Source organism: Aethalodelphis obliquidens, unplaced genomic scaffold, assembly GCF_003676395.1.
Source record: "Aethalodelphis obliquidens isolate GAN/ISIS:26980383/991018 unplaced genomic scaffold, ASM367639v1 scaffold4, whole genome shotgun sequence".
Lineage (NCBI taxonomy): Eukaryota > Metazoa > Chordata > Mammalia > Artiodactyla > Delphinidae > Aethalodelphis > Aethalodelphis obliquidens.
In genome coordinates, this window is record NW_020837948.1 from 53272538 (window position 1) to 53285337 (window position 12800).

Genomic DNA, 12800 nt, shown 5'->3' on the forward strand with positions numbered 1-12800 from the left:
GGAAAAAACAGATTATGAATTATCTATTTTACAAGTACAAAGTCACCACCAGTAAAGAACTCACTATTTCTCTAAGCAATTGTAACTGTGCCATTAATTTTCCTATAAATGCATTCAGTCATTCCTCTACTTTGTTAATTTACTCTGACTTGCATAGAATGGTAAAACCTATAATCTTTTCACAGATAATCAAGAGTTGCTTGTAGTACCTCCACTGCCGTTATTTCTACTCTCATAAAAATAACCCACCTCACACTTTCATATTTCATTTTAGATCATTTCATAAACCCTATCATTAATCCCAGAGCTTTAGGTATATAGTAAGCACCATGATATGCTCTGATATGTGTATTTATTGGATTTGCATTTCTATTCATATCATAACTATATCCAAACTGCACCTGCAGATTCCCTGTATCAGCAGCCATCTGAAAGGCACAGATTTTAATTCTACTTTAATGCAGAGCTCCTAAATTTGAGCAGATGCTTGAAAGTACATTTCAGCCAGTGTGGTGGCTCATAAGACTCACTGTTTTTTTTGTCTCAGTCTTGCATAGAGCTAAAACTTATAGAGCTAGCACTTATTTGACTGATTGATGATCACTGGTCCCACTCCCACCTCCACCCGCCACCCCGTGATCAAAATTTCCTAAAGCTGCTCTGATTCCAAGAATGATCAGGGCTGGACTCATAAACAGATTTACCAAGAAGCTTAAGCCTCGGGGCCTCTCAATGTGTATGGGCCTCTTCCAAAGCCCTGGGAGGTGCTCTAAAGGTTTGTAATTTTATATTCTTTTCCTTGAGGCAGACTGTGTAAGTGTTAGACCCCACAAATCCCAGATCCATCCACAGTGGGCCTAATGTAACTTGGCTGCCAATCGCAAGGCAAGCACTAAATAAACTGTGAACTCTTTATAATGTGAAGTTAAGGAGAATTAATCGTGTCACAATCATGCCCACAGATCAGGCTTTCCTTCCTCTCCAGCAGAGGTACTCCTGTTGGTCTACAAGGAAACGGAGCATGACATGGAAGGAAGAGACACCCATCTTTGGAAAGTACAGGCTCTAAGTCCTTAAAGAAACCAGAGGGGAAATTCCAGTCTTTTCCAGTGTGTGTGGAAATCAGGTAGGCTCAGACCCGAGGGGCAGGACTGGCAATCCTGAGTACATACCAGGCCACCTTCCACAGATAAATCAACTTTCTCTGACTTTACGGCATGCACGTCTTATCTGGCCTCTTTGTGAAGAAAATTTTCTGTCCATCCTTCTGCTAAATTTAAATACCTTTTAATGCAGTAAAATTACCTTCTAAGCAATCATTAAAGAGAAATGGCTTACGTGCAAATGCCTGCAGTGAATATTTGAAAGCATAATCACTAACTGACAGTTCTAACCCAGAGTTGCCAGATTCCCGTGTATTTTGATGGAGGTAGAGGTTGAGGGCAGGGAGGTGAGAGAGGATTAAAGCAAGAGGGAACCCGAAGAGGAGCCTGAAACATGAAAGCCCACTCTGCAGACCACATGGCTTGGCCGGGCGGCACGTTGTTTCAGGTTATAAGCCACACACACAGCAGAGCGGCACCACCAGGTGGTCCCATATTGCAGCCAGACAAGCAGACAGGAAGCCTGGAAAAATGGATGTGAGCATGAGATGTTCACTTATCTACACCACCTTCCCTCCTGCTCACCTCTGCAGGCTCTCCACGTTCCAGTGTGCATTCGGGTCATAATTCCTGATTCAGAGAGTGGATACAAGGCCTGGTTTGAGACTTAAACATTAGGTAGCACTAGCTTCCTTCGGACACCTGTTTGTCTGGGTCTAGGGCTTCTCTGGGCAGTAGCAGGCTCTCCTCTCCCTGACCAGCCAAGGAGTCCAGATCATCTTCCTAGCACTTCCTCTCTTTCTGTTCCGTGTCCACCTGCCCTAGTGGCCTATGAACCTGAGCCCTTCTGCCAAGTTCTCGTAGGCAGGTGGACTCTCCTGTGGGGCTAGATCCATGAAGCAGCCGAGCCCCAGGGATGTACTGATCCCTACTCCAGAACAGACCCTCTTTCGTACCACCATTAGCCACCGAAACTGACCCCTGTGCAACTTGCTGCCTTGACAGCGAGGCCACAGATACTGCCAAAGCCATCCTTTATGTCATTTATGTCTAAACTTGAATCATGTGGCTCCAGACCCCATTACAGGCAACGTCAGCAGCAGTGTGATAAAACAGGAGGTCCAGGCCACCCTGCACCTAGCAGTGCTGGCTGTCGTCAGTCAGCAGCCTGCCCCTCCTCAGCTGGCTCACTGAGGAGAGCTTTCTTGCTAAGGCTCTTTCGGCTGCAGGGGAGAAGCAGGAACAGGCCGCAGAGCAGCAGCAGTGTTCGGATAGTGAGGAAGACCTGGCTATTGTGGTTACTTTATCCTCTGGCCCATCAGGCATGGGCAAGCCCAAGTCTGAAAGCCAGTCTCCGTTAGAACTTTGCTTCAATCTCAGGTGAAAAAAAGATACCTTCCCCGACCCAGCCCCCAGCAAATGAATTGCCCCAGCAATTCATCCTGAATTGACCTAAAAACTATTTTCCCTCACAAACCACATTTAAATTAAGAGACCTGCGAGGAAGCTCTGTATTTCACTTTTTCCAAAGACAGACTAGCTTGTGAGAACAAAAGACAGAAGAAGGTCTTAGCAAATCACAGTTGATAACCAATTCTGCCGGAAGTGTAGGGAAGACTCCTTTATTATCTCATCAAAGAAATGTTCATTATTATAACATGTAGTCAACAACAGAAGCCGACTGGATTGAGAAGACATCAATACTATTACCATTACAGGCTGTATTGTGTTATACTGATGGGAACTGAGGGGAAGGTTCTGGGAATATTTGGGGTAAAGAACATCCCCAATTTGCCTGACCACAACCAGTGAAGTGTGTGTGGTAAAATATTTAAGATGTGGAATGTAGTCAAAGTGCAAAGATTTTCCATTCAGATGGGATATCTATCTATCTATCTAGATAGATAGATAGAGAGGTAACTGTGAATTACTATGGTAATTCACGTTCCTTATAGTATGTCTCTTTGTACTTACTTCAACCTAGATTTCACACAGACAGTACCTACCAGTTACTCTTGTTGAATATAGGTTCATAGGCTTTGGAAATGGACTTCTCTGGTAGGTGAGCAATGGCTAATTAACAAAATACACCAAAAATACACTCCCGGAACACAGAGAATTAGTTTAGGTGAAGATACTTACAGCAACAAGGCTGTTTAAACCACATACGGATTTATTTTAACATAAGGTCCTCCTTGCACATGAGAGAAGAGGACAGAGATCATGAATATAATTTTTCATCTATTTAAAATACCGTGCTTTTATTTTAAGTACTTCTTTACCCTGAAGATTAACTGATAGCAACTCAGAAAGCATCATGGAGCTACTGGAAATGAATTTTGAGTCCTCTAAAGCAATAGATCCCTCCCTCCTCCCCGCCCCCTCCACAAACCTTCCCTCCCACCTTGCAGATGCTTTCAGCACTGGACTCAGTTAAAAGGGAACCACGTGTTCTCGACAATTTGGCTAAAAGGGTTAAAGAACTCCATAAAACAACGTGAAAGAAATAACACATCCTTCTCTGATACAGAAGTTCTCAAAAGGGTTACGCACAGGCCACCTGTGTGAGACTCACCTGAAGGTGCTTATTTAAAAGACGGTATCACGCCACGATGCACTGACTTAGGGGGCTGGGAATCTGCATTCTTAAGAAGCTGCCCAGTGTATCATCAAGATGCTGGCAGGCAAGGACCACTGATTTACCATAAATTGCCATGTGTCTGCACTCAGCTGCCGGCCCCTACTCACCAGGTGGACTCCCATGTCCTGCTGCAGCTGTGGCAATTGCAAAAGCAGAAGCGGGCGAAACAGAGCAGTGGGAGTTGTCGGCGGTCTGTCCTGGTTATTTCAAAAGAATGGAAATGGCATGGTGAGACAGTTGGATAATATAACGTAATAAAAATTCTCATTTTCATTCCAGCACTGGATGAATGCAAATACCCTGCATTGTCCTTATTAATAGGCAAATAACAAGATTCTATATTAGCAAGTCCATTCTAGGTATAGCCCCAAGAGGAATGAAAGCATATATCTACACAAAAACTTATACGTGAACATCCATAGCAGCATTATTCATAACAGCCAAAAAATAAAAACAATCAAATGTCCACCAACTGGTGAAATGATAAACCAAATCAAAAATTCTCATACAAGGGAATATCATCTAGCCACAAAAAGGAATGAAGTACTAATACATACTACAACATGAATGTACCTTGAAAACATCATGCTAAGTGAACGTCAGTCATAAAGAGTCACATATTGTATGATCCCATTTACATTAAATGTCCTGATTAGGTAAATCCATAGAGACAGAGAGTAAATTAGTGGTTTCCAGGGGCTGGCGGGGAGATGGGAATGGGGAGTGACTACTAATGAGGACATGGTCCCTTAGTGGGGGAGGGGATGAAAATGTTCTGGAATGAGATAGTAGTCATGGCTGCCCAGCCTTGTGAATATATAAAAACCACTGAACTGTGTATTTTAAAAGGGTGAATCTTATGGTATGTGAACTTTATCTCAATATAAAAAATATTTTTTAAAAATATTCTACATTTTACTGATGGAATTTTCTTCTCAAAGTACCTTTAGAAGCAGAGATGGGTTCTTAAACCGAAGGATGCACTCAGCACCTTCAGGCAGCCCCTCTCACTCAGATGCTTACACACAGCATTGGCTAATATTGCTGACAACCTCACTGTTTTTCTCACTCAGGCTTTTAGTGAAGATAGCTCACTGTGATTCTGTGATTTTTGATTAGTTTGCCCCTAAAGTTATATAGTCATGCTTAAAATAAATAAGAGGGGAAGCAAAGAGCTGCTTAATGTACCCAAGCATGAAAGCAAAGAACAGCTCTACCCTCTCCTTCAGCAGTAGCCTGAAAACATTTGTGAAGCAAGGTGGCAAGTAGACAGATGAACAGGCAAAATTCAGCTACACAGTGAGAAAATGTGTGATACTGTCCCCATTTGGATCCACCGTATTATCACAGATTTTGGCTTTCTTCCTGTGTCGCTGGGATTTAGTCAGATCAGGAAAGAAACAAAGGACTTAGTTAATCCACAAACAGGATGAGGATTTCCAAATGATGTTTACATAAATTTAAAAACATTTTAAATGAATATAAACATATGAAAGAGACCGTACTAAAACAGAGCTCTAATAATAGTAACCAAGTGGACAGCATTTAATCTTGCCTTGGTAAAGTTTTGCTTTCACAGACTTTGGCCCCAAACTCTTACAGGTTTAATGAACTCAAGGGAGTCTGTCCCACATGGCAATGGTCAAAGAAGTTGCCAAGGCTTGGACTGACCAAGCCTCTAAGAAGAGTAAAGAGATTTGGCTAATTCCATAGTAGTCCTATAACAAGCCAGGGAATCTAGCTTGTTACCCTTGGTTTTTCAGAGCTATCCAAATGTCAGGGTGACCCATGACGGACCAGGAGCCCCAAAGGGCTAATATCCATCAGGGCAAATCTGCTGACAACAGTCTGACCCAGACTAGCTTCTCTTGGAGGTGATGGCAATGAAAACAGCTTCCACCACGAGGCTAAGGCTGCAAATGAAAGGACCCTTTGGAGCCATGCACTCTATCTTTTGCTAAACTGCCTTACTTAAAGCAGGAGTATGAGAGTCAGAAAACGTCTACGTTTTACATGGGTTACTTAGGGTGAATCTGGTTTCATAATTGAATAATTTTCTCTTCCAACTTGAAATAATTGGCTTGAGGAGAAAAGAAGAAAACATTTCTAAAACAACTGTAATTTGGATATATTTATTTGAGCAATGAGGAGATAAAAGATTTCTGTCTTTTGTTCTGTCTTCCCTCCAATTAGAAAACATTTGGTATATTCTAAAACAAATTATGGGATAATGTTTTATAATTTTCATAACTATAGAAAAGATACCAGATTCTGCCACTAGTAATAATGAAGATTGGCGCTCCATGCAACTGGACTTTATTTTAGCTGAAACAGTGTTCTTAATAAGGTCCCCCCCGACAATTCTGTGTCCCAGATGAACCTATTTAATACAGACTACACTGGGATTCATGGTAAGGTATCAGAGTCTGGGAACATTTTGGTGAAACCAGCACTGAAATTCAATCAACTAGCAACTAAGAACAGGCTTCTCAATTCAGGTTACTCCACACAAAGTGTCATGCAATGATGGGGTCAAATAAATATTGGTTATACTAATGACATACTCTCTAATCATTTATTTTCTACTACTTGGTCCTACAGTAACATTTGCTTCCCATTACTTTTCATAACTGAGACTAAAAATATTCGGGGAGTGAAACAGTAAGGCAAACAAACGATTCAGGAGCTAGAATCATCCCTCGCTTGAGTGTTTCTGAGTCCCTTTCTGAGCGCTCACCTCCGGGCTGGCGGTAGCGGAGGTGCCGAGGAGTTGAGGGTGACCTGCAAGGTGAAGGTTCGGTGGCATCTGCCGCGGGGGAGCTTTCCACTCCTGCTCGGTCCACCGGCGCAGACTCCAGCACTGCTGCTTTAAAACATCATGAATTTTAACAACCAGGCCATGAATTCAAGAGCTTCTTGTCAGTATCATGCATGGAAACACAAAAGTTCATTATGGATAATAAGCATTTCATGTTAGTCTATATTTTTAAAGGACTTTATCATGAAATCGAGTCACTCTTCCTGGCGGAATGTTAACGACACGAAGTCTAACTGTGGCTCATCTCCACACCTGTCTTGCTGACCCTGCTGAGCCTGGTGGACCCTCCTAAGCCCCTTTTGTTCAACACAACAGATGTTACTGATAAAAAGAAGAGGATATAGTGGCTTCCCCGCCCTCCAGAATGTTTCTCCCTTCTTGGAGTGGGAAAAGAGGGACTTTTTCCAGATGGTAAATGAAAATTGGGACTTCATTAGTTCTTTGCCTAGGTGGCTCCCTTAAGACAATTCAAGGAGCCCCCCTGCCTAAGGATCTACGGCTGTACTGTCCAAAATGGTAACACGAGCCCAAAGTGGCTATGTCAGTTTAAATGAAAACTCAATTTAAGCGAATATTTCACTTCCTCACTTGCACTGGCCACACTTCAAGTGCTCAGTAGCCACGTGTGGTGAGTGGCTACAGTACTGAACAGCATTTCCATCCTCCCAGAAGGTTCTATCGGGTAGCCCTGTCCGAGAGCTACAGATCAGCAAGAAGCAAGTGGAAATTTTTACAATGAACAGTTGAAAGATTTTTAAGATAATCTGTGCCTCTTCGCTGCAGCTAACATCCCATGAGTAAAAGAAACAGTCCAGAGTCACATTTAAGCTATTACCATACCCCTTGCGCTAGCTTAGTAACCAGGTAAAATTACAACTTTGTGTGTGTTCTTTTCAGGAAAAGCACTACAAGAATGTCATAAATTTCCAACAACTCTTCCATTTCTTTTTCCTTGGGCTTTTCATCAACCGACAAAAGCTGTATCACCTCCACTAGTTTTCCATTTACCCCTGTCGGCAGAGCTACTCTCAACTCAACTCCCTTTACCATTCCATTCAAGATTTCACTCAACAAACTTGACAAAATCCCTAATAACTTCACATAAAGCCATTTTTACACTTGCATGTGATTTACTCCCTTAGAAATATGGCCCCAAGTCAGCTCTTTTGAAAAACAAAGGGGCCAGGGAAGGGAAATGGTTAGAATCTTTCCTCCAATGACATAATTACAGTCAAGCTGGCAATGATGCAGGATGGAGACATAAAAATCAGTGCTTAGCTGTTAGTTTTATTATTTTCTAAATAACTCCCTCAAAATGCAGTAATAGAAGGCATCTGCTTTGCAAGAGCAAGCAGAATATCAAATGTATGTCCTTGGTCTGATTCAACCATTCATTCCTCTGAGGCAAATGAGCAAATCATTTAGTCAGCAATTACACTGAACCCAAAAAACTTCCCAGCGAGAGAGCTGGACAGGCCCCGAAAGTCCACTGAAAGAACAGGAAAGCACAGACTAACACTGTCAGCAAACGGGCACCTACAGAGAGGAGAAACCATGCCAGCACTGTGGGGGGAAAGAAGCGTTTCCTTCTGCCAGGTTCACTTTCAGTCAAGTTCCATGCAAAGCAGCTTTGCCTGCAGAACGAGTGGGCAGATGTGGGCTCAAAACAAATGCTAAAATTGGGAGCACTTTCAGCCCACAGGCAGGCAATTTTCAAACTAAGAATACAGAAACAGACACTAGTGATGTGGGTCGTGCAGCGATGCTTAGACTGGTTGCACAGCCATGGCCCAAGAGAACGCTGATGGGGTAAGAGACCCAAACACAGCGAGTGAGCTGCCCCACGACTCTCCTTTCTTGCCTGCTGTTGGTTATGTTTTTTGTTGAGATCTCACCACTGGGTGGAATCTGGATGTGAGCTGGGCTGATATTTGTGCTTTTTAGAAGGACCCAGGATAGCAGAAGGTGGGGACTTCGTGGTAGGAAGAAAGAGGGGCACTAATGAATGTTGGGTGAGCCTGGAACAGATCTGGGGACTGGGTGGGGGTGAAACCAACTGCATTATTTTTCCCTCCGAAGTTCACAGTCTTGCTCATTTTCAGGGATATTTCCTATTTCTCTTCTTTCCCTTCATGTCATTTGAAGTTCTCTTGCCAGGAAATATTGCAAGGCTGGCATTATAACTTCAATGACAATAAAACTGGACAAAGGTTACTAGCATTTTTCAAAGAGGGTACCCTGAAACTGTCTAGCTGGACAGTAGTGAGGGAGACCCACGACCTCAGTATGGGCCTAATGGTGAAGCTGATCTCATGCAATGAGGTTTGTGGAGTTGCATCCTGAGGTGAAAAGCAGAAACTGTACAAACTCTTGGCACAGGGTTTCTTATTCAAGTCTGCCAGCTGTCTTAAGTGTTACCATTATGCAAAGCACACGCAAACATCTTTCAAATTAAAGACAGATCATTGTCTCCCTTTACTTTGCCAACTGGAATTTTCAAGACTAGATAGCAGAGTTAATACGGCAGCACTCTTGGCTTCTGTAGACATTCTGTGCATGCGCGCGTGCGCACACACACACAGGCACAGACACAACTTGTCAGGCTGACACTGAAGTAAAGTGTTTCATCCATGACTTTTCTAGAACTATTCATGATCAGTATTGCCTATATACCAATGCAAAATAAAAGGAAAAACTAGATCTATAATTCCTTTGTTTCACCTTTTCAGAAAAATGCCAAAGAGCTCCCTAGACCCCAGTATAATTCTAAGCTTTCTATTCACAGTGTCTCTTTTATGAGGATCCACAGGATAAATTATTCTCAAGTCTCAGGAGCAAGAAAAGATGTGCCTGCACACCAATCTATTCTTAGCTTTCAATATGAATCACATAACTGATTACATTCAGAACCAAAATCAGAGTGACTTTAGGAACTGCAGAGGACCACACAGTACTCACTTGTTCACTAACCATACCCATGGCCTCATACGATTTTCCTCCATTACCTGATGTCCTTATCTATTTTAGTTTTAATCCAGTGTACCATGTGCCTCTTTGAACTACCACCTTAAATACTTTTAAGAACAAGATGGGAAGTAAATACATTAAAAATAATCAGAAGACAGCTACAGAAAGAGAAAAAAAAATCAAGATGCTGGGCTTCCCTGGTGGCGCAGTGGTTGAGAGTCCGCCTTCCGATGCAGGGGACATGGGTTCGTGCCCTGGTCCAGAAAGATCCCACATGCCGCGGTACAGCTGGGCCCGTGAGCCATGGCCGCTGAGGCTGTGCATCCGGAGCCTGTGCTCCGCAACAGGAGAGGCCACAACAGTGAGAGGCCCGTGTACCACACACAAAAAATCAAGATGCAATGAGGTGGCCAAAAACAAAGTGTTTAATAGAAGGATTGCTGGAGGGGGGCGGAAATCATGGTAAAAATGAGAGATAAAGGGGCACATATTAGTGGGTAGACGTGACTAAGACACATGGGGCAGAGGAGAGGACACCTCTGGAGATGATGTTGGCTCTAATGGGCTTCAACAAGTGCCATGGGCCACACATGGACACAACCCTGGAATGTCCCCACCTCCCACAGTGAGAGGAGCTCTGTATTTAACCTTGACCTGGGAACTGCAAAATCATATTTCTACCCCGCGAACCACGTGGATAAACTGACCCTTGAAATTCTAACTGCAAATCATCTGTTTGGGGAAAATCCAGTGGAGAAACACAGAGGCATTAAGTCCTCAACTTTGGCTATTTCTCTAATGTGAGAAAGAACCTACTATTTCTGCCACACCATTATTCATGGACCCTCTCCATCTGCTGGGCCCTGGTCAGAAATGATCCAAGCTGCTACATAACAAGCTCTCTAGCTGATGCTAGCTGTGCCCACAATGATCCCTGATCCCACCTCTGCCCAACACCTACACTGACAAGTCTTTGCATCCTTTGTCAGTGTCATTCCCTGGGAGCTTGATCTAGTTCTTTCTCATTTATCTTGGTCTCCCCAAGTCTAACCTTTTCCCAGCTTATCATTCCTGGGGAAAAACTAGTGATTCCTCCCAGTGATCACACCTCTATCTGAGACAGCAGGCCAAACAGATGTTACGATATGGTACTGGACCAACGCTATGCACTTTGGGCTTGGACTTCAAAGACCAGAACTAGGGAACTTGGTGACCACTGTGGAACAATCCATGTAAGTGTAAGAATTAATCAAGATGGGTAATGGGCAGCTTGACTGAGGACCTTTAGAACTACGACATGTACTTAGTCTATAATGCACAAAGGAATAGATTTTTCGTTTGCTCCTCTATTCAAGAAAAAAGTTAATACCTATACTACTAAGCATTAGCCAAATTAAAATGCAATCTCTGGGAAATTGCGAAAAAGGAGAAAGATTCTCACTGTACTCCTGTTAGGAGGCCACTATCAAAAGAAAGAAAATATTAAGGGTTGGCAAGGATGCAGACAAATTGGAACTCTGTACACTGTTGATGGGAATGTAAATGATGTAGGCACTATCAAAAACAAAAATTTCCTCAAAAAATTAAAAATAGAATTACCATATGATCTAGCAATCTCATTTTTGGGTATATATGCAAAAGAACTGAAAGCGGGATCTTGAAGAGATAACTGCATACACATGTACACTGCAGTATTATTCACAGTAGCCAAGAGATGGAAGCAACCCAAATGTCCACCAATAGAGGAATGGATAAAGAAAATATGGAGTATATATACAATGGAATATTGTTCAGCCTTAAGAAAGAAGAAAATCCTGGCACATGTTACAGCATGGATGAACCTTGAGGACATTATGCTACATGAAATAAGACAGTCACAAAAAGGCAAATACTGTGTGATTTCACTTATATGAGGCATAAAAAATAGTCAAACTTGGGACTTGCCTGGTGGCGCAGTGCTTAAGAATCCGCCTGCCAATGCAGGGGACGTAGGTTCAAGCCCTGGTCCGGGAAGATTCCACATGTCGTGGAGCAACTAAGCCCGTGTGCCACAATTAATGAGCCTGCGCTCTAGAGCCTGCGAGCCACAACTACTGAGCCCACATGCCACAACTACTGAAGTCTGCGTGCCACAACTACTGAAGTCTGTGTGCTTAGGGCCCATGCTCAGCAACAAGACAAGCCATCACAATGAGAAGCCCACACACCACAACGAAGAGTAGCCCCTGCTCACCACAACGAAGAGTAGCCCCTGCTCACCGCAACTAGAGAAAGCCCGCACGCAGCAATGAAGACCCAACACAGCCAAAAGTAAATAAATAATTTTTTTAAAAAAAGTAATCAAACTCATAGAAACAGAAAGAAGATGGTGGTTGCCAAGGGCTGGGGGGGAGGGAGAAATGCAGAGTTGTTCAATGGATGTAGAGTTTCAGTTTTGCAAGATGAAAAAGTTCTAAGTATGTATTGCACAACAATGCGAATATACTTAACACCACTGAACTGTACACTTAATGGCTAAGATGGCCAAAAAGAAGGAGGAGGAAGAGGAGGATTCTTCAGGAGAGTTTTAATAACTTTACTAGATGCTAGAAAGCCCCAGGAAGACTAGTAGCAGGGTTTCCTCTACAGAGCTGCACATGGCGTCAAAACTGGACAAAAGCTGCCCCTTCAGAAGCATTGGTCACTCCTGCTCTCAGAAATGGGTTTCACTACTAAGCCCAAGATGGTGGAAGATCTGACTCCCAGGAGACCTTGAGCCTCATTATACACCCATTGTAATCCATTAACACACTAAATGGCACACCCACCAGTGCCATGACAGTTCCGAGGCTGACCATAAAAGGCCAAAAAGTGGGCGGTGGCCCAATTCCTGGAAATCTCTGCTCCTTCCCCAAAGTAGCTGGAATAATCCTCCCACTCGTTAGCCTATGAAATTACCCAGCCCATAAAAACTAACGGCCCCAACACCAGGGGCCACCTCTCTCGCCTTCTGTCTATGGAGTGTGTATCTCTCTAAATAAACCTGCCTTCACTTTACTATGGCTCACTCTTGAATTCTTTCTTGCGCATAGCCAAGGACCCTCACTTGGTGGCCTGTCCCAGGGACTCACTTGAGACCTGGGCCATGACCATCCTCTGGTGCCCCATTTTTTTCCCACAACACAACCCATTTATCCATTCTTCTTGGCTCATGTCAATGACACTTCCTGATTCTGCTCAAACATTATCTTCCCTGCTTTTCACCTTCTGGAGCACTCCATCTATACCTCTT